Source organism: Camelus dromedarius, unplaced genomic scaffold (genome assembly GCF_036321535.1).
Source record: "Camelus dromedarius isolate mCamDro1 unplaced genomic scaffold, mCamDro1.pat HAP1_SCAFFOLD_117, whole genome shotgun sequence".
NCBI classification, from domain to species: Eukaryota; Metazoa; Chordata; class Mammalia; order Artiodactyla; family Camelidae; genus Camelus; species Camelus dromedarius.
In genome coordinates this window covers 1,430,901-1,449,918 of record NW_026989731.1, presented here as the reverse complement: position 1 = coordinate 1,449,918, position 19,018 = coordinate 1,430,901, and the positions used below count along the sequence as shown (strand labels likewise).

Genomic DNA, 19,018 nt, shown 5'->3' with positions numbered 1-19,018 from the left:
CTGGTCCTCCTGACCCAGGACGCGGTCTCCACAGCTGGTGATCCATGAGACACTGGGTTCTTGATCCCTTAGCTCTGTGTGTTCTGAGACATCTGGGGACTTCAGCACTGTTTTAGGGGCTTTGGGTCCCACCTCTTCATAGCATTGCTGAGATGAGATCTGTGGGTTCACCCTCATTCTTGAGTGTATGGTGCATTTTTTCTAGAACCAACACACGCCACCGTGGCAGCACTGCTTTGACCACGTGCTGGGGCAGCGTGTGCTTCAGTTCTTGGGTTTAAATTTTCTGTTCTAATTTCTATAATGGGGTATATTGACAGATACACTCCATGTAAACAGAAGCTCTGTGGGGTTTTCAGCAACTTCTAAGAACATAAATATTCCTGAAGCAGCTAATCTTCCTCCCAACAAGTGAGGAGCAAGCCGGCAAGTCCTGGGCGCCTGTGGCGGCCAAGCTGTGCAGCCCAGGCTGCTCACCGAGGAACAAGGAGAAAACCTTAAAAACCTACTTCCATGCTGTCTTTCACAGAATCTCAGAAATGAACATTCTAATATCTAAAGAGGGGTGATTTTTTAAAATAAATTTTTTATTTTATTCCTTTTTCAGTTTTATCAGGTAGAATTTTTACAGTTCAACGTCGCATACACATATTGCATGTAAATACATGTATAGAGCATACTGCATTTTTCAGTTTACATATATGTACTAATTATTGTTTCTAAGAACAGATTAGAGCTTTAGATTTTTAAAATTAGTTACCAGAGGAATAAGGACATCTACAAAAGAATAAACAGAATATGGTAATCCAATCACAAAGGACAGTCAGATGTGCTTGCATATATTCAAGAAATCAAAACAATATTTATTTCATTTGTGGTCTTATTATTATTGCTATTAATTTTAGATTCCCCATAAATGAAGTCATATGGCATTTTTCTTTCTCTTTCCACCCCACTTCACTTAGAATGACAGTCTTCATGTCCATCCATGTTGCTGCAAATGGCATCTTTTATGGCTGAGTAGTATTCCATTGTATATATGTATCACCTCGTCTTTATCCAGTCATGTGCTGATGGACATTTGTGTTGTTTACATGTTCCTTGTTCTATGTCCCTTCTGGCAACAATTACGGATTTTAAATATTTTCCACCTTAAAATCCTTCCTGAAGGAGATGTGGTAACTGGAATCAAAAACAGTTACAGCACAGGGTTGTTTGTGATGGGCCCTGGGGGCTTGGTAGAAAGGTTGGCAGAAAGGATTTCAGATTCTGATCAAATGAGTCCTCCTCTTGTAGCCCTGCTGACCGCCTCTCTCACGGCCTGCCCTACAAGTCTGACCAGTCCCTTTTGTGAATCCTACAGTATTGTGCACAAATTTTGTCCAATTAGTGTCATCCAGTAGGGACCTTAAGTGAGGCACCCAAGCTCCTGTGTTGGTTTCTTCCATCAGCCCTTAACTTCCTTGGGAGCCAGGACTGTCTCATTGCCCCAAGGATCCCTAATGCCTAGTGAGATGCCTGATAAAGCTGGTACTTAACGAGCACATGGGTCAAATGGAAAAACCTGATCAAAAAAAAGCCCTCATTTTTCAGACATGCCTACTTGAGCACAGAGGGTAAAATGACATGTCTTCTTGGATTTGCTGTCAAATACTTCAACAAAGGACAAATAAAAGAACAAAGGTCTGAATAAAGGAAATTTGGAAAAGTTTGTGAATTCCTTAATCTGGGTGATGGGCTGATTGTACTATACTTACTGATGTATACTTAAGTTAGTTTATAATTTTACTGTCATTAGCTGAATAGCAAGTATTAATACGTATTAATTGAAAACCTTAGAACTGAACAAACTTACCCCACACAAAATCCTTAATATCCTAGTAGTTTGTCTTTCAGAAATCTTTTCCCACAAAGACAAGAAAAAAGGGAAAGGCAGATCCGTGCAGTATTTCCACGTTGTCAAAAGACCAAAGGCCGATACAAAAGAAGAGATTGTAAAAAAGATAAAGAGGCTGAAATCAATGTCCGGAAAACCTAGCTAACAATCCTAAATGGCCCAACTTAACTAACCTCAGCACTGCTGCATCAAGAATGGGGCAAATAGCACCTAGTGGATTTTTTTTTAATAAATAAATAATAATCCAGTTCCTACCACAGGCAATTATGATAAGACTGAGTATAATTTCTAACACCAACTAGTGTAAAATCATAATTTCTACTTGATTCAAACTGCTTCTTCTATAAAATTTGAATCTTTTTATTCTTAAGACAGATTTGTGGCCTATGACCTAGTGATAAAATTTTCAACTCGCTTGTATTCAAAAAGTTCACCATAGTGAGAGTTTATTACATCAAGTATTCCTTTTTGGGAAACCCATGTGCCTTGTCACTCTCTTTCATAAGATTTCCTGTGGAAAATTCAATCCTTCATTCAGGAAAAGGCTGAGCAATATATCTCATGGAAAACCTTCATAAACTGCAACACAAGAAAATGAAAATGACAGTGAGCATCCCGTGAAGCCGGCAGACACACAGTGCACGGCTGTGTTCCCGCCTCAAATTTATGTAACCAGCAGAGAAAATGTGCATTTCAAGTAATAGACATAAACACTTTTCAGGACCTGAGCACACAATTTCCCTTTCAGGGTTTAGTGGGCTTCCATTTAATTCTATGAGAAATGTTTAAAACAACAGAACAACAGCTGAGATAGGGTTTAAAGTAACTTTTATGTCTTAGTGAAAATAAAGCCAACTGATAGTTTTCATTTTTACTTTATTTGATCTAATTCTCTTACTTTACCTCCCCAACCTCCTCCACAAAATGATGGTGAACATCCCCTCCTGGGTCAGAAGGCTAAGTAGAAAGTACCAATCAAATGGAGGTGTGCTTTGTTGTTTTATTTTTCAAAACAAACAAGTTTCATTCATATGATTTAATAATTAACATCAGAAACAAAGTCTACTCAATAAATGGTAGCCAAAATATGTCATCATAGCTGCTCATCAGGTTTGGCCCCACGTTACACACTTTTACATGGACATGTGCCATGTGCTGTCATGGGAAACGATGAGTGGGGACAGGGCCTCTGCTCTCACAGGGCACACAGCCTGGTGGGGGAGGTGGTGTTCAATCATTGCCCTTTTTTTTAATGTACTTACAAATTATGGGAAATGCTATTTAAAAAGAACAAAATGAGTCAATGAAAGTGAAAAATACAAGGACAGTATTTAGGCTGAGGGAAGACAGGAAACCTCTTTGAAGAGCTGACACTCCACTGAGACCCAAAGGACAACTCCGGTGCTGCAGGTGAAGGGCAGGGACACATTGATAAAGGGCTGATATCCAGAATATACCAAAAACTCTTTAAACTCAACAAGAAGGATGAACAACCTGATTAAAAAATGAGCAAAATGCCTGAACACAGACCTCATCAAAGAAGAAATCTAGATGCCAAAGAAGTCTATGGAAAGATGCTTCACAGCATCTGTCATCAAGGGGATGCAGACTGAAACAGCGAGGTACCACTGCACACCTGTCAGAACTGCCAAAACGCAGAACACTGACAGCACCGAATGCTGGTGAGGACGTGGAGCGTCAGGAATTCTCATGCATTGCTGGTGGGAATGTAAAATGGCCCAGATACTTTGGAAGACGGTCTGGCAATTTTTTACAAATCTAAACTTACTCCTAACATATGATCAGGCTACTGTGCTCCTTGATGTTTACTCGACAAAATGGAAACTTATGTCCACACACAAAACTGCATACAGACGTTAATAGCAGCTTTATTCATAATCACCAGAACTCAGAAGCAACTAAGCTGTTCTTCAGTAGGTGAATGGATAAACTGTGGTCCAGCCAGAAAATGGACTATTATTTGGTGCTAAAATGAAATGAGTTATCAAGGCATGGAAAGACATGGAGGAACCTTAAATGCATATTACTAAGTGAAAGAAGCCAATCTGGGAAGGTTCCGCAACTGTCTGATTCCAACTGTATGGTGTTCTGGGAAAGGGAAAACCACAGAGACTAAAAGATCAGTGGCTGTCAGAGGCTAGAGGGGAAGGAGCAATGAATGAGGTGCAGCACGGAGCATTTTAAGGTCACTAAGACAGATTACTCTGTATGATGCTGTGACGGTGGATACATGTCATTGGACATCTGTCCAAACCCACAGAGTGCACACCACCAAGTGTAAATCCTAGTGTCAAGTCTGGGCTCTGGGTGATGATGACGTGTCAGTGCAGGTTCACACATTGTCGCAAATGCAAGCTCTGGTGCAGGCGTCAATAGTGAGGAGGCTGTGGGGACAAAGTGCAGTTCATACACCAAATCCAGCCCCAGCCACCGCTGTTAATAATGCTCTGTGGGTGTGTGGAATGTCCGGCTGCTCTGGCGTCTGAACAGCAGAGCTGAGCAGCTGCACCAGAGATCAGGAGGTTTGCAGACCCTGAAATACTTACTCCCAAGTCCTTGACAGAAAAAGTCTGCTGAGCCCTGTTCTAAACGAATCAGAATTCACCCTGATGAGACAGGACAGCAGGGCCCAAACCAGGCATGGTTAAAGGGACTGAAGCAATGTTTTAGTTCCAACACCTTTGCTGAAGTCCTGCAGATCCAGCGACAGACTGTAGCCAGGAAGCGTCTGCAGAAGTAGTCGGTAGCAGGCCTTCCCGCCAGGCTCCGGGATGCTGGGGGCCACGCGCTGCACGGGGGCCACCCGCTTGAAGAAGGCGGACTTGCGGTGGAAGCCGATCAAATCATAGATCTCGGAGAGGATGCTGCACTGCTGAATTCTCTCCTAGGAATGCTGAATCACAGGGAGAAAAGCAACAAGCATCTGAACGAAACATGTAATTGAAAAAAGACCCGTAAATATTTTCCCTTAAAACAGAGACCCAACGACACAGGAAGGAAAAGAATGGCTGACTTCATGCACTGATGGGACCGGATGCAGAAATGCAGGGAAGCAGCGCTGTGCAGATGCTCCAGACCTCCTCTGGGCCCCACCTTTCCGAGTTCCGCCTCTCCTTTTACTAGAAAGGTCCGTATTCCCTGAAACAGAGGAATCTGCTACCTAAACATGGGACACAGAGATGGGAATGAGGAAAAGGAAGGGAAAGTAAAGGAACAACAGTTCATCTAGACCCTAGGGTTTGGGCGGGACTTTCACCAAACACACAACCTCTCAAAGCACAGAGCACATAGTGAGAGGCTGACAGAGTGTCTGCGACTTCTGCTCCTTAAACACCAGCTACCTGCCAGCACGCTGTGCCCGTTACTGAATCATTACAATCATTTCAGAAACTATTACTACCCCGGCTCTCAGGCAAGGAAATCTGAAACTCGGGGAGGAATTATTTTCATCCTGGACAAATTCCCACGGCGCAGAAGTGTCAGAGCCTCCGGCAGACCCTGGACTAAAATGCTCCTCATCACCACGGGCCCTGAGCCTCAGGCTGAGGCCACGTCAGGCCTGCACTGGCCCAGAGCACGAGTCTGTGTGACAGGGAGTGGTCCCACTTGAATTGCCAGGCCAAGGCACTCAGGAACCTATGTAATGAAACCAAATCCCCAAACTCATTTCCAACACACTGCCCTGTCCGGGAGGACTGCTCGGCACATCTGGCTTATGACCTGTGCACAGGCTGTGCAAGGGGCCCAGACATTGACGTGACGTCCCAATGGAAGTGGCTCAGAGAACGCTTCATCACAGGACAGACTCTCCCGGCTTCCAACGTTAACTCTCCATTCCATTTCCAACTGGAAAGTAAGTTTAGACTTGTTTTCCTCTCCAGAAACAAAGACAGTGGTAACATCAGAGGGAAACTCAAGACTGAGGAAGAGTCTCCTGGCCATTTGGAAGGATAGGCTGGGGAGGGAACACAGACAGGGATCAGAAAGACCCGTGTTTCAGTCCAAAGTCTGCACATCATTCGCTTTGACAGTTTCCTTATTAATACAGGTGATAAAATCTAATTATGATTGTTGGGAAAACTAAATGAAATAACGTATGCCACTAGCATAGGTGTAAAATCCTCAATGAGTGTTCCAGAAATGGACGTGACCATGGTTAGATACTGTCTGCCAAGTCTTGGGTGCTAAGTTCACATCAGCCAGCCAGAGATGTGCCAGAGAATGCCTCAACAGCCAGCAGCCTTCTCCAACTTGGAAACTCACAGTGTCCGAAGAACAGGCAGTGGTGGATGCTTTGGGACACTCTGGAGGTAGCACTCCAGTGATGACATTAAAAAGCTGGGGAGAATTTAGGGGACCATACAGTTCAAATACAGAAAACTCATTCCATGTCTACAAATATTCATCTCGAGCCATGATGTTTCAGATAGGAAATACATATTCAAACGTACATCATTTTCCCACATAAGTGCATCAAAACAATTTGGAAAGAATGTAACTTTCTTCTCTAGATCACACAGTGGGTATTACAAGGTTTGTACTGAAAGCCCTACGTGTAAATCATCTGCAAACGTAACTGGGTCCATTATCAGTCATCATCATTCTAAGGGAAGGATGGAAAAGAACAAAGCCAAGCTAATATGCTCTGGTATTTTGTTGGGTTACGATGTCACAGAGGAGACGGACAGGTCATCAAGAAACCACCCTGCCGTGATCACGGAGCCGGGGAGCGGGATGGGCGGCAAGATATATGGCGCAGCCATAGCTGTGCCCGCGCTTCTAGGCAGGTACCCAGTCACTTTGACAAGGTGTCAAAAGTGTATGCCCACGTCCTCATCACCTGTCATGCACTAAAGAGAAATGGAAACCGATAAACGGCCAATAACCTCGGTGGGTACACCGTCCAAAGAGCAAAGTCACAGTTTGACAACTGGCCATCCCGGTTCCCTGGGATTCATTCTTGGAGAACCTTAAAAACCACTCCTCTGTCCTCAAGAAGAGCTGGTACTTGTCCAATCTTTGGCTCAGGGATACAGCACGTTCACGTGGACTTTAATGTCTGCACAGATTTGACTGTCTTTCTCCAGGTTCACTTGTCCATTCTGAAGAGCCCTGAGTTAAGTCCAAATTCCATAAGATCAATTCCCTCCAGAGACAACTCAACGATTCTGCAATTACAAACCATCTGAACAGGACTGTCCTCAGCTAAAAATGTCACCCACCCTTCACTGTTTTCTTAATCTCCTCTCCTGGCTATTTGCAACAGACTAACACCACCCTCCACCAAGTTCCCCAACTATGTCAAATAGAAAGTAAGGTCCATAAAAGAGGAGACAACTCCATAGTCACCTCTGAATTCCTAGCATATATTAATGTCAATAAATAGAACTATGATTATGGCTTCTTTCCTTTAAAACTTTTCTGGTTATTTAAATGAGACCATGGAAGGGAGGTGTTTGGGTCCAGTATCTTGATCCAGAAGACTCTGGATACATTTTTCGGAATGGCTGCCCACTGATTCATTCAAAACACAACTTCTCTTTCCGGGAGGAGCTGTGATTTTCTGCCAGGAGTTTGTTGTCACTCTCATGCCAGAACAGATTTAAACTAAATGCTTACATTAGATATGTTATTTTTCCCCGCTTCCAAAAACATTGACTTTCCTTACTTCCTTGCCTTGAGGAATGCTTTTTTACTTTTCTTTCTAATTCACCCTTTTATAAAGCAGGATTCAGGATGTGCTTGGCCTTACATAAGAACAGCCATCCAACTCCCAGTATGAGAGGCCTGGGGCTCACCTCCTACCCTCCTGTCAAGGCAACTGAAACTCAGCTCAGGGGCCAACTGGCCCCCAGGGCTTCTAAGGCTCACGTATCTCCCAGAATCCTTGCTTTCTGGTTTGACTTGGATTCTGAGGATTTCCCCTCACTTTCTTGACAATTAGCTGTGCAGCTTGTAAGATGAAGAAGGAAGGTCTTATTTCTTAATCAGCATTTTAAGGAACTTATGTAATGAAGGTTTTCAAGAGTTTCTAGAACCCTCCATTGCCGAGACAGAAAACACACTAGATATTTTCTATGTTTAGCTATCATGTGTATTTTTTCTTTTGTTTTCTTAACTGCAAACAGACATCTTTTAATTAAAAAAAATTAAGGCCCCAAATAGGATAGAGAAAGGGCATACAAAATTAAAGGGCAAAGACAGAAAAATGATAAGTACTCTACAAGGTTAATATAATACTTACTCGATGGATCAGATCAGCAATTCTCAGTAACAGCTATTTGAATTATGACCATGAGGTAAAAGGTCTCCATTGTCAGGAGATAGCTAATAGAAAATAGAATTAAATCAACAAACTAAAATTCTAAGTCTGGCGAGGTACAGAAGGCTACCAGCAAAATGTGTCGTCTTCTGGAAAGGAGGGAGGCTCACCAGCTCTTTACTGTGGAGCCTGAGCCCATGGGAGGACGGTGAAGTGAGCTCTGTAAGTACCCAATTAGCAAAGTGGGTGATGAATAAAGAGACGTGAGCTTTGATGACAGAGATGATACTACTATTCACTTGTCCTGTAAAGTATGTCTTCACGTTCAGTGATCACTACCTCAGCGTCCTCAGGGATTAAGTTTATAGGAAAATTCACAGCCTGGGCCCAGACCTCCTCTTTGAGCTCGTGACGCTGCACTTAGATGTCGCAAAGGCAACTCCAACTCCACCTGCAAAGAGCTGACTCATGATGCTCCTCCCATAGCCATCCTGCCCCCAGGGGGCAAGGTCTCTCTGCCTCTCCGAGCTCAGGCCCATCACTCACAGATGTGACTGGACCCCTCCTTCAGGGCCCAGATTTCCTCAGTCACCGAGTCCAACCACCCACACCTATCCTACCAGATACTCACTGGCACTCACTCAGCACTGACTCTGTGCTGGGTACCATGCTGCACACTGTGCACACGTTATCTCACTGGATCTCCACAGCAGTCCTGGGAGGTCGGTACATCACTGCATTTATTGATTAGATAAATTGTTTCTCTTCCTTGAGTGCATCATCCAAAGTGACACGGCTACTGAGCCACAAAACTGGGACTGAAAACCACTTGAAAATTCTACACTCCTACACCTGGCAGCCACCCTAATCTGACTCATCACATCACCTCCAGCTGAGCCTTCTAAATGTTTCTAAGCATTCTACAAGACAAAAGTGATCTACGAGAGCACCCCACTCCCCTACTTAATATCTGTCAATGACTGTCCACTGCCCTTAGGAGAAAGCCCCACCGGGCCTGAGCACAGCCCAATGGCCCGGCATCTGCGTTCCCTGCGCGGCATCGCCGCCTCACCCACCACACAGCTCTACACTGGCTGTGTCCAGGACAGGGATGCTGACTCCGTACAACCCGGGGCTCGTCTCAATCGAACAATGATCACCTTCTTCAGTGTCCACCTTCTTCACTGCTGACTCTCAGAAAAATGTTTTCTCAGGATGAATCAGTATCTTTTTCCTTACAACTTCCCGTCATTGATAATGAGCTCCACCCAAAGAGAGAAGACTTAATTCTCAGTCTCCTTATCTGTAAAGTGAGAATAACAAGAAAATATGTGAGGTTTTAAGAGAAATAATATTCATGTGAGGCTGAGGGACAATTCCCAACATACAGTAAGCACTCAATATGTGCTTACTTATTATTAATAAGAATATAATGCTTTCCAGCAACCTTAACTCAATGTTTTATGGCTATGTCCAACAGACTACAGACACACTGTTGGACGAACCGCTTTGAGCAGATCAGCACAAGCATACTGGGAAAGGTAAGCGCTGACTCCGGTTACAGCTGCAGCCACCCAGCACTACGGGGCGGGGGCAGTTTCTCAGACTATTACATGTTGCTTGAGCATTTAATTGTCACTAATGAATAAAGACAGGTGTTCTTTAGTCAAAGCTCCTGAAACATAAATCTTCAAAGACTGATGCAAATTAGATTTCAAGTACAACACTCTCTCTAGAAATTATTTGATAATAGTCTTAGCTCCTCTGCACATCAAAAGGGCATGTTCTTAATATATCTGACTACACCGAAAGTGTTGTTTAAAAGAAATTAAGATGAAGCCATCTTAAATAAGCTCTCAGTATCATCTTCACAAAGCCCCACCCAAGGGTCTCATTTCTCACTTCCACATAGGTGTTCAGGTAGCTTAACCTGGGTCTTGGTTTCTTATGACACGGGGGTGGGAAGAGTTGTGGATAGATTTATGTTGCAAATATAAACCTAGGTTATTTGCTGCGTAGAAATCCTAGAAATAAACAAATTGATATATAGTCCTACCTCAAGAACCTCAGACTTTCCATTTACAACAGCATTAAAAATTAAATGAGAGATACATTTAACAAAAATTTACAAGATTTGTACATTGAATATTTTGAAGTATCACCAAAACATTTTAAAAGATCTACATATATGGAAGACATCTCATGTTAATGGAATGGTAGACAATATTGTTAAAAATGTTAAGACTTCCCAAAGTGATTTATAAATTCAGTGGAATCCCTATCAAAATTCCAGCTGACTTCTTTGCAAAAATTGAAAAACTTATCCCAAAATTCATATGGAAGTGCAAGGGGCCCAGGACAGCCAAAGCAATCTTGAAGAAGCAGAGCAAAGTGGGAGGACTCACTTTAAAGGGTACTAAAAAGCTATAGTACTAAGTCAGTATGGTACTGGCATAAGTTTGGATAAATAAATCTATGAGACACAATAAAATCCCAGGGGGAAAAATCTTACATTTACAGTCAGTTTTCCACAAGGGTGCCAACAACACTCCATGGAAAGAATTGTCTATTCAACAAATGGTGCAGGGAAAGCTGGGTATCTGCAGGCAAAAGAATGAATCTGGAATCTGGACCCCCATATTTATATAACAAATAAAAATTAATTCAAAATGGATCAGAGACAGAAATGTAAAAACTAAACCTATAAACTTTCTAAAAGAAGACACAGTATAAATCTTTGAGGTCCTAGGATAGGCTTTGGTTTCCTAGATACAATACGAAGAGCACAAGTGATAGAAGAAAAAAGCAGATAAACTGGACTTCATCAAATTTAAAACCTTTTTGTTACAGAGGACATCATCAAGAAAGGGAAATGACAGGGGAAGGGGGTATCTCAACTGATAGAGGGCGTGCTTAGCAAGAAAAATAAAATAAATCAATACATCTAATTACCTCACCTGTAAAGAAATTGTTTTAATGTTTAAAAGAACTAAAGTGAAAGCACAATCTGCAGAATAGGAGAAAAATTTTACAAAGCATGTATCTAATAAGAGACTAGTATTCAGGATATATAACAAATGCTTACACCTGAACAATACAAAGAAAATCGACCCAATTTTTAAATTTTCCAAGGATTTAAAAAAATACACAAATGGCCAATAAGCATATGAAAAGAAGCTCAGCATCACTAGCCAAATCAAAATGAAAATGAGATCTTATTTTACAACCACCAGGATGGTTATAATCAAAACATGCACAATAACAAGTGTTGTTCAGGTGGCAGAGATACCTCATATGCGGCCAGTGGAAAGGGACAATGGTGCAGCTTCTTTGGAGAAGTCTGTTGTTTCCTCAAAAGGTTAGAGTTATATGGCTCAGCAATTTCACTCCTACATGTAGAGTCATCCCTTAGTATCCTCGAGGGGTTGGTTTCAGGAACCCCCCATCCTGGATTCCATAATCCAAGGATGTTCGAGTCCCTTTACAATCAGCCATCTGGATCCATTAAGTGGAAACTACAGATATGGCTGGCCAACTGTACAGCCAACAGAATGAAAACATATTCTCACAAAAACTTGCACATCAATATTCATGGCAGTATCATTCAAAGTAGCCAAAGGTTACAAACAATATCCATCCATCAATGAACGGATAAACAAAATTACCAAGAATAGTCCCACAAACTTTTGGTCATTGAATCTTTGACAAAGGAGGTAAGAACATACAATGGAATAAAGACAGCCTCTTCAGAAAATGGTGTAGGGAAAACTGGACAGCTGCATGTAAATCAATGAAGTTAGACTACTCCCTCACAGCATACACAAAAATAAATTCAAAATGGCTTAAAGACTTAAACATGTAGACAAGACACTATAAACCTCGTAGAAGAAAACATAGGGAAAACATCTGGCATACATCTCAGCAATGTTCTCCTAGAGCAGTCTACTCAAGCAATAGAAATACAAGCAAAAATATACAAGTGGGATGTAATTAAACTTACAAGCTTTTTCACAGCAAAGGAAACAGTAAGCAAAACAAAAAGACAACCTATGGAATGAGAGAAAATATTTGCAATAAATGAGACTGACGAGGGCTTAATTCCCAGAATATATAAACAGCTTTTACACTTCATAAGAAAGAAAAACAAACAACTCAATCCAAAAATGGGCAGAAGACCTAAAGACACTTTTCTCCAATGAAGACATACAAATGGCCGATAGGCACATGAAAAAATGCTCAATATCGTTATCAGAGAAATGCAAATCAAAACTGCAATCAAATATCACATCTCACCAGTCCGAATAGCCATCATTCAGAAGTTCACAAACAATAAATGCTGGAGAGTCTGTGGAGAATAGGGAACCCTCCTACACTGTGGTGGGAATGCAGTTTGGTGGAGCCATTGTGGAAAACAGTATAGAGGTTCCTCAAAAGACAAAAAATTGACCTCCCATATGACCCAGCAATCCCACTCCTAGGCACATATCCAGAAGGAACCCTAATTCAAAAAGACACCTACACCCCAATGTTCACAGCAGCACTATTTACAATAGCAAGACATGGAAACAACCTAAATGTCCACTGACAGATGACTGGATAAAGAGGTTGTAGTATATTTGTACAATAGACTACTATTCACCATAAAAAAAAATAATAAAATAATGCCATTTGTAGCAACATGAATGGACATGGAGAATGTCATTCTAAGTGAAGTACCCCAGAAAGAGAGAGAAAAATACCATATGAGATCGCTCACATGTGGAATCTAAAAAAAAAAAAAAAAATGAAAAAACAACCAAACAAAAAGATAAACTTATCTACAGAACAGAAACAGACACAGAGACATCGAAACCAAACTATGGTTACCAGAGGGGAGAGGGTGTGGGAAGGAATAAATTGGGAGTTCAAGATTTGCAGATAGTATGTATAGAGTAAACAGCAAGTTTATACTGTATAGCACAGGAGAATATATTTAGTATCTTATAGTAACTTATGCTGAAAAAGAATATGAAAATGAATACAGGTATGTTTCTATATAAATGAAGTGTTGTGCTGTACACAAGAAACTGATGCAACATTATAAACTGACTAGAATTCAATGAAAATATTTTTAAATAGACAAAAACGAGAAAAAGAAAAAAGACATTATCAAATCAAAAGAATAAATTACTGATTGAGGCTACAACATGGATGGACCTTGAAAGTTTATACTAAAATAAGCCACACACAAAAGGGCAAATAGTGCCCTTTTAGGTGAAATGCTCTAAGCGTTTGTTGTACTATTCCAGTACATTTTCTGGAGGTTTGAAGTCTATCAAAATCAAAATAAAATGTATTATTCATTAAAAACATAAAATGATTCCTCACAGGAGGGCTTTAATTAATAAATGCAGAAATGCATGTAAAGATCCTGGAACAACAATTTGCATGTCCACAGAGTGTCACTGTTGTCACTGCCACTCAGAGGGTGGTGCCAGCGCTGATGAGGGCTGCCTCCACTCACTCCCCTGCAGAGAGGAGTGAGGGCCTGGGCTCTGACAGGAAGGGTGACCATGAACATGGGTTAGACAGAGCCACTCCCCAGACTCTGCGTTACCCAGCTTTCTTATACAAACTGCTCCATCTAACATAAACACGCTACAGGGATGGATCTTACAACACAGGGAATATAGCCAATGTTTTACAATAACTATAAATGGAACATAAAAATAAAAATTGTGCAACTATTGTACACCTGAAACTTATATCATATTGTAAATCAGCTATACCTTTATAAAAAATTAAAAAATAAATTACAAATTTTATCACTTTAGTATTCAATTCGGTTTTTAAGTAACTACTAAACAGCTTAGAAAGTATAAAATATTTAAGTGTGATAAGTTTGTTTACATATTTATTTACTTTCAGCCTCCTGCTAAAAGAGAAATTAAACAATTTTTTTAAACACAGCTTAACAACCATTCCAACAAAAAGACAAAAGTGAGAGTGAAGACAAAATGGAGATTGAATACTTAAATGAAACCAGGGGAAGGTAAAGTCATAAAAATGAATGCCATGAAGTTAGGGTAAGTGTTAAAGGCCGACTAGAAATTCAGCTGTAAGATTCTTGGCAGCTAAAGCAAAAAGTAAAAGATGATGTGATGGGTGGTAGAGCTCAGTGGTAGAGCGTGGGCTTAGCGTGCACGGGGTCCTGGGTTCAAGTGCCAGGGCCTCCACGAACAGATAAATACCCCTAATTACCTACCCCCTAAAGAGCCCCAAAGAAAAGAAAAAGAGAAATTTGTTTCCTAAAAAAACCTGATATTAAATTTAGATTAAATACTTGAAAACAAAAAAGTAAAATAGAAAAGATGAGTGACACAAGCGATAATGCCCGTGAGATCAATCTGCAGTGGCTGCTGGCACGTCCCCATGTCCCACGTGGGAAAATCTGAAACATCCTTCTCACCACTTAGAGTCATCCTCAGCCCACACCACCCCTCCCCCTGTTAAATGCAGGAGCACGGGTCGGGCCCGGCCTTGGCTCTCTCTGTGTCATCACAGTGAGACAGGATGGAAGGGGGCAGAGCACAGCCATTCAAGGAAGGCCACAACAATTAACATCAAAATGGTGAAGGATTCAATCCCCAATAGGCCTTGAGGCTCAAGATGAAGAGATATAACTTCTAGCAGAGCTTGAGCTTCATTATACACCCATTGTAATAGTAACATGGTGAATAACATGCCCCAAGGCACCATGGCAATCCCAAGGCTAGCCACAAAAGGTCACAGGGTGGGAAATGGCCAACTCCCTGGGAATCCCAGCCCCTTGCCCTTAGGCTGCTCAGTCTACTTATTAGCATATGAAACAACCAAGCCCAAGAAAACGAGCAACACAGCGCCACCTCGCGGTCACCACTCTCTCTCCCTCTTTCGAGAAGGCCCACACTCTGTCTGTGGAGTGTGTACCTACTTTTAATCTGAGCACCCGAACCCCACAACTCGTGGCCTTTCTCTTGCCTTTCAATGTGTCTCTGTGAATAAATCTACCATTACTCAACAGTGGCTTGCTTTTGAAATCTTTCCTGCATGAAGCCAAGGACCCACGTCTGGTGGGGCACATTCCAGGGTCTCAACCAAAGCCTGGGACACAGCCCTTCCCATGCCCCACATCTGTTTTCTTGTATCAACAGGACTGGGATATGAAGGGAGTTCTGAGGCCCCAGCTAAGGGACAGAAGCAGCCCCCAGGGCTCAAAATGGCGGGCAGCCCCTCCCCCAGCAGGGGCCCTGAGGTCGGCCCTGTTCTCTGTGTTTCCATGTTGTGCTGACCCCCTAGCCAGACAGCGTTCTCCTAGGCCTGTCCCCACAAAACCCTTCTCTCCAAAATACAAGCACATCATGTCACAGTCCTCTTATTCAACCAGGAAGTTTTCAGCGCACTTTTTCCTTCCCTAGTAAAGAATCTATCTGTCCTCCCTCCCATCCCACCCCTTCTTTCTTTGTGAGAACTCTGTACTCCTCACATACCATCCTGAACGCAGCTGCCTTGCTAGCTGGAACCGAGATGCTTCAGTCTCACACAGCTTGCGTCCTTTCACTTTCCCCTTTCTACCTTAAAAAGCCTTTCCTGAGTCTCCCACCCCTCTGATTCTGAACTTCACAAAGTGCTGAGGTTGCAGTCACTGTGTGCATACCTCCCAGGTTTTGGCTAGATTTCCTTCGAAAGATCTTCACTAAGGAGCTGCATCAAGAAGTATAAAGAGGCTATACTTACATCTGAGCTGAGGAGCCTGCATAAAATTTAAATGGCTTTGAAGAGAGAGTTAACCAGGGACAGAGAGGCCGCAGGTCCTAGTCAACAGTGTCATGAGGCAAAATGTTCTTCAAAGGCTCAGAGTGGCTTCTGAACACGGAGTCGGCAGGGAGGAGATGCCAGGCAGTGAGTGGGGTGAGTGACACTGGGTACGCTTCCCCAGCTGGGGAAGATTTGGATTTTGTTCTAGTTTTCCAAACAATTTCTGACTACCTTTTTCTCTTATTGTCACATACCATTTCCTACGAATTAAGAAAAATCAATGTCAGTCATTTGCACCACTTGGTAGAAGCTACACGATATCATTCACAGGGCTGGGATATAACAGCCACACCGGTCTAGGTTGAAAGACCAGTGGGGGTATTTCCAAAGTAATCACGGGCATGCAACAAACTCCCCAGCTTCAATTACCTCATCTCAAATGTGAGGCCAATAAAACTACAAAGCAAAGTGCGTTATGCTTATGGCCAAAATCTGTTTACTAGGTAAGTGCCCGTAAGAGCTGCCGCTGAATGGGGAATGAGTATGATCAACGAGGCCAAGTCAACCTGGTCACACGCGCCCTGCCTTCCTGCGTTGGTCCAGGACCGGAGTTTGTTTAGCTGAGATGAACGCCCCCAGAGCAGCCCCGAAGGGAAAGCTCCCAGCTCTGCTTGGCGAGGCGTGTTCCTTTCCTTCTCAGAGCTGATCACAATTTGCAGTTGTCTGTTTTTACATTTATCCCCTTAGTACCTGCCTCCCCTCCGGAGTTTTGCTTAAGCAGCACAGGTCCAGGTTTGTGTTGCTGCCTACTGGATATTCTGGGCTGGGAGACAGGCGACCCCACGTCTGGCTCTGGGGCTGAACGGAGAGGGCAGAAGGCCCAGGGGCCCATGCTGAACCGAGGCCCCAGCACCCAAAATTATGGTCTGACTTTGGGCAAATTACACAGTCTTCTTTACCCTGAGATTCCTCATCTGTCCATGAAAATAACTGCCCATGGCATATAGAGTTTCAAGGATTAAAGGAAATCACCAAATTCACAACCTATTCAAGGGGCTACCAGTGCATCCTCAACAGGCACATGCTACCTTTACGGCTGTGACACACGCTAAGCGGGGCGGACAGACACAGTGAACACTGCTAAGTGCCTGTTTGTTAAGTGTTTCATGAGTGTTATAATACTGTTTACAACTTACAACAAACCCAGGAAGAAACGAATATTATAATGCACATTTCACAGATTCACCAACAGATTAAGGGAGGTTACACTCTAGTCCAAGGCCCTTTGGTGAGGAAATGGCGATTTAAACCTGTATCTGAGCCCAGGCCTGGGCTACTTCTCTCTCCAATCCACCTGCCCAATACACAAGTTTGCACAGGCCAGCTCTTAAATGCAATGTGTGCCACCGTTTGTCAATGTTTGTTAGTTACCATAAACTGCTCTCAGAAACCGCTACAAAAAAGACAGGTGGACCCAAATCCCTGCCAACAAAGTAGAGGAATTCTGCCTTGCCTTCTCCTGTAATGTGCAGAAACCATTCCCTACACCACTAAATTCAAATGTATGCTTCATCCGTGTTTATGTTTGCACACGGAATATTAAAGTAGAAGGTACCTGCAGTAATTCTATCTCGGTTCCTTTCCAAGTTTCCAGATTATCCACAATCAGTCTGTGAATGAAAATACTACAATGTGAATGAAAATACTGCAACCATGTCAGTAAACAAATAATGCTGAAACCAAGTCATCAGCGGCTGCCGCCATCCCCCAGCGAGGACAGGCCTGAAGACCAGCCTCTACAGCCACTCACAACAGTGCCCTCTGAACAGAATGAGAATAAGAAAAGACAGAATACTTGCCCTAGATAGCTAGGTGCTTGTCTAAAGAATGAATCCAGTGAGCCCAAATGATACATAGAAAATCACTAAACTCTTTAACTTGACATACCTGGCTTTCTTTAGATAACAAACAATGTTTTATTGTTCCAACTACCTGGTCTTTGTTGTAAAGTTCCTATATATCCTGGCTCCTCCCCAACCTCTTGGGAGCAGTCCCTCAGAGTGATCTCAGAGGCTGTCATCCCGGCTTGAGTCCTCCCGCCAAATAAATCATAACTCTAAACTTTCAGGCTACACATTTCTTTCAGTCGACAAGTCCCAGAATAGACACAACTCATCAATTCTGTAATGGAACACACTGGATCAGGAACCAAAAGCATGTTCTAGTCCAGAAAATCTACGGGACCCTCTTTTTTCCTGTCATTATACAATCCCACCAGAACTCATTAATTTGATGTCTGCTCATCTGGCAACCAAACTCAGAGAAGAGTCAACTCAGCAGAGTGCCGTGCTGGGGAGAACACCCCACAGCAGCATGGCGAGCTGCCTGCCCTCCCGCAAGCTCTGCTGACGCCTAGTGTCCTCCGTGGAGACCAGGCCAACAGAGCTATTCCCAACAGCTGCAAAGTCCCACACATTAAATAAAAGCGTTTTATTTTATACGATATGTTACGTATATAACCATCTCTGAAGACAGCTTTGCAAGAAGCCCAAATCTTCAACATTAATCTGCAAAGGCAAATGCTGCCCCCAAGGGAAAACAAGTCTTAAAACGATGCTAAGGCCTCCAAAGTCCTCTCCAGGACCATCAATCAAACTGCCTGCAGGCCTGCAGCTGCAGGCAGCTACATGTCTGTTTTTAAAGCAACCCCTTCCTGCCGTCAGGTGCTACAATATCCTTCTACGCCCTCCCATCTGAGGGTAAGAGCAGCCAATGCAGAACCTTGCAGGGAAGCACTGACAAGACTGGACACAGAGGATCAGAGCTAAACTAAGCCTTCTGATGACACGAGCTTGTCACTGTGTCATTTTACAGATGAAGATATAGAGAGAGAGGTGGGGTGATCTTGTTCAGAGTCACACAGCTAATAAGTGGCAAAGTCTGTAACCCAGCTACACCCTCCAGTGTGACGCCCCCGCTGGGACTCCCACAGGGTTCTCTCGTGCCTGCCGGACCACTCCTTTACTGTCACTCATAACCCACCACAGTGTCTGAAACTAGCC

The 19,018-nt window shown here is 42.9% G+C and overlaps 1 protein-coding gene across 5 annotated transcripts in view; it reads right to left on the bottom strand.

Moving 5' to 3' along the window:
• Positions 1-2,756: 2,756 nt before the first annotated feature.
• LOC135320495 (uncharacterized) overlaps positions 2,757-19,018 on the bottom strand; it is an 80,349-nt gene continuing 64,087 nt past the window's right edge. For 4 of the 5 annotated variants that reach the window (XR_010379647.1, XR_010379649.1, XR_010379646.1 and 1 more), the window contains exons 12-13: positions 10,693-10,780; positions 8,251-9,483 (exon numbers count right to left, since the gene is read on the bottom strand). The gene's annotated coding sequence lies outside the window, so the exon portion shown is untranslated. Of the gene's footprint in view, positions 4,812-4,931; positions 5,079-8,250; positions 9,484-10,692; positions 10,781-19,018 lie in introns of those variants that run through there. The other variant, XM_064483611.1, reaches the window with a different exon arrangement.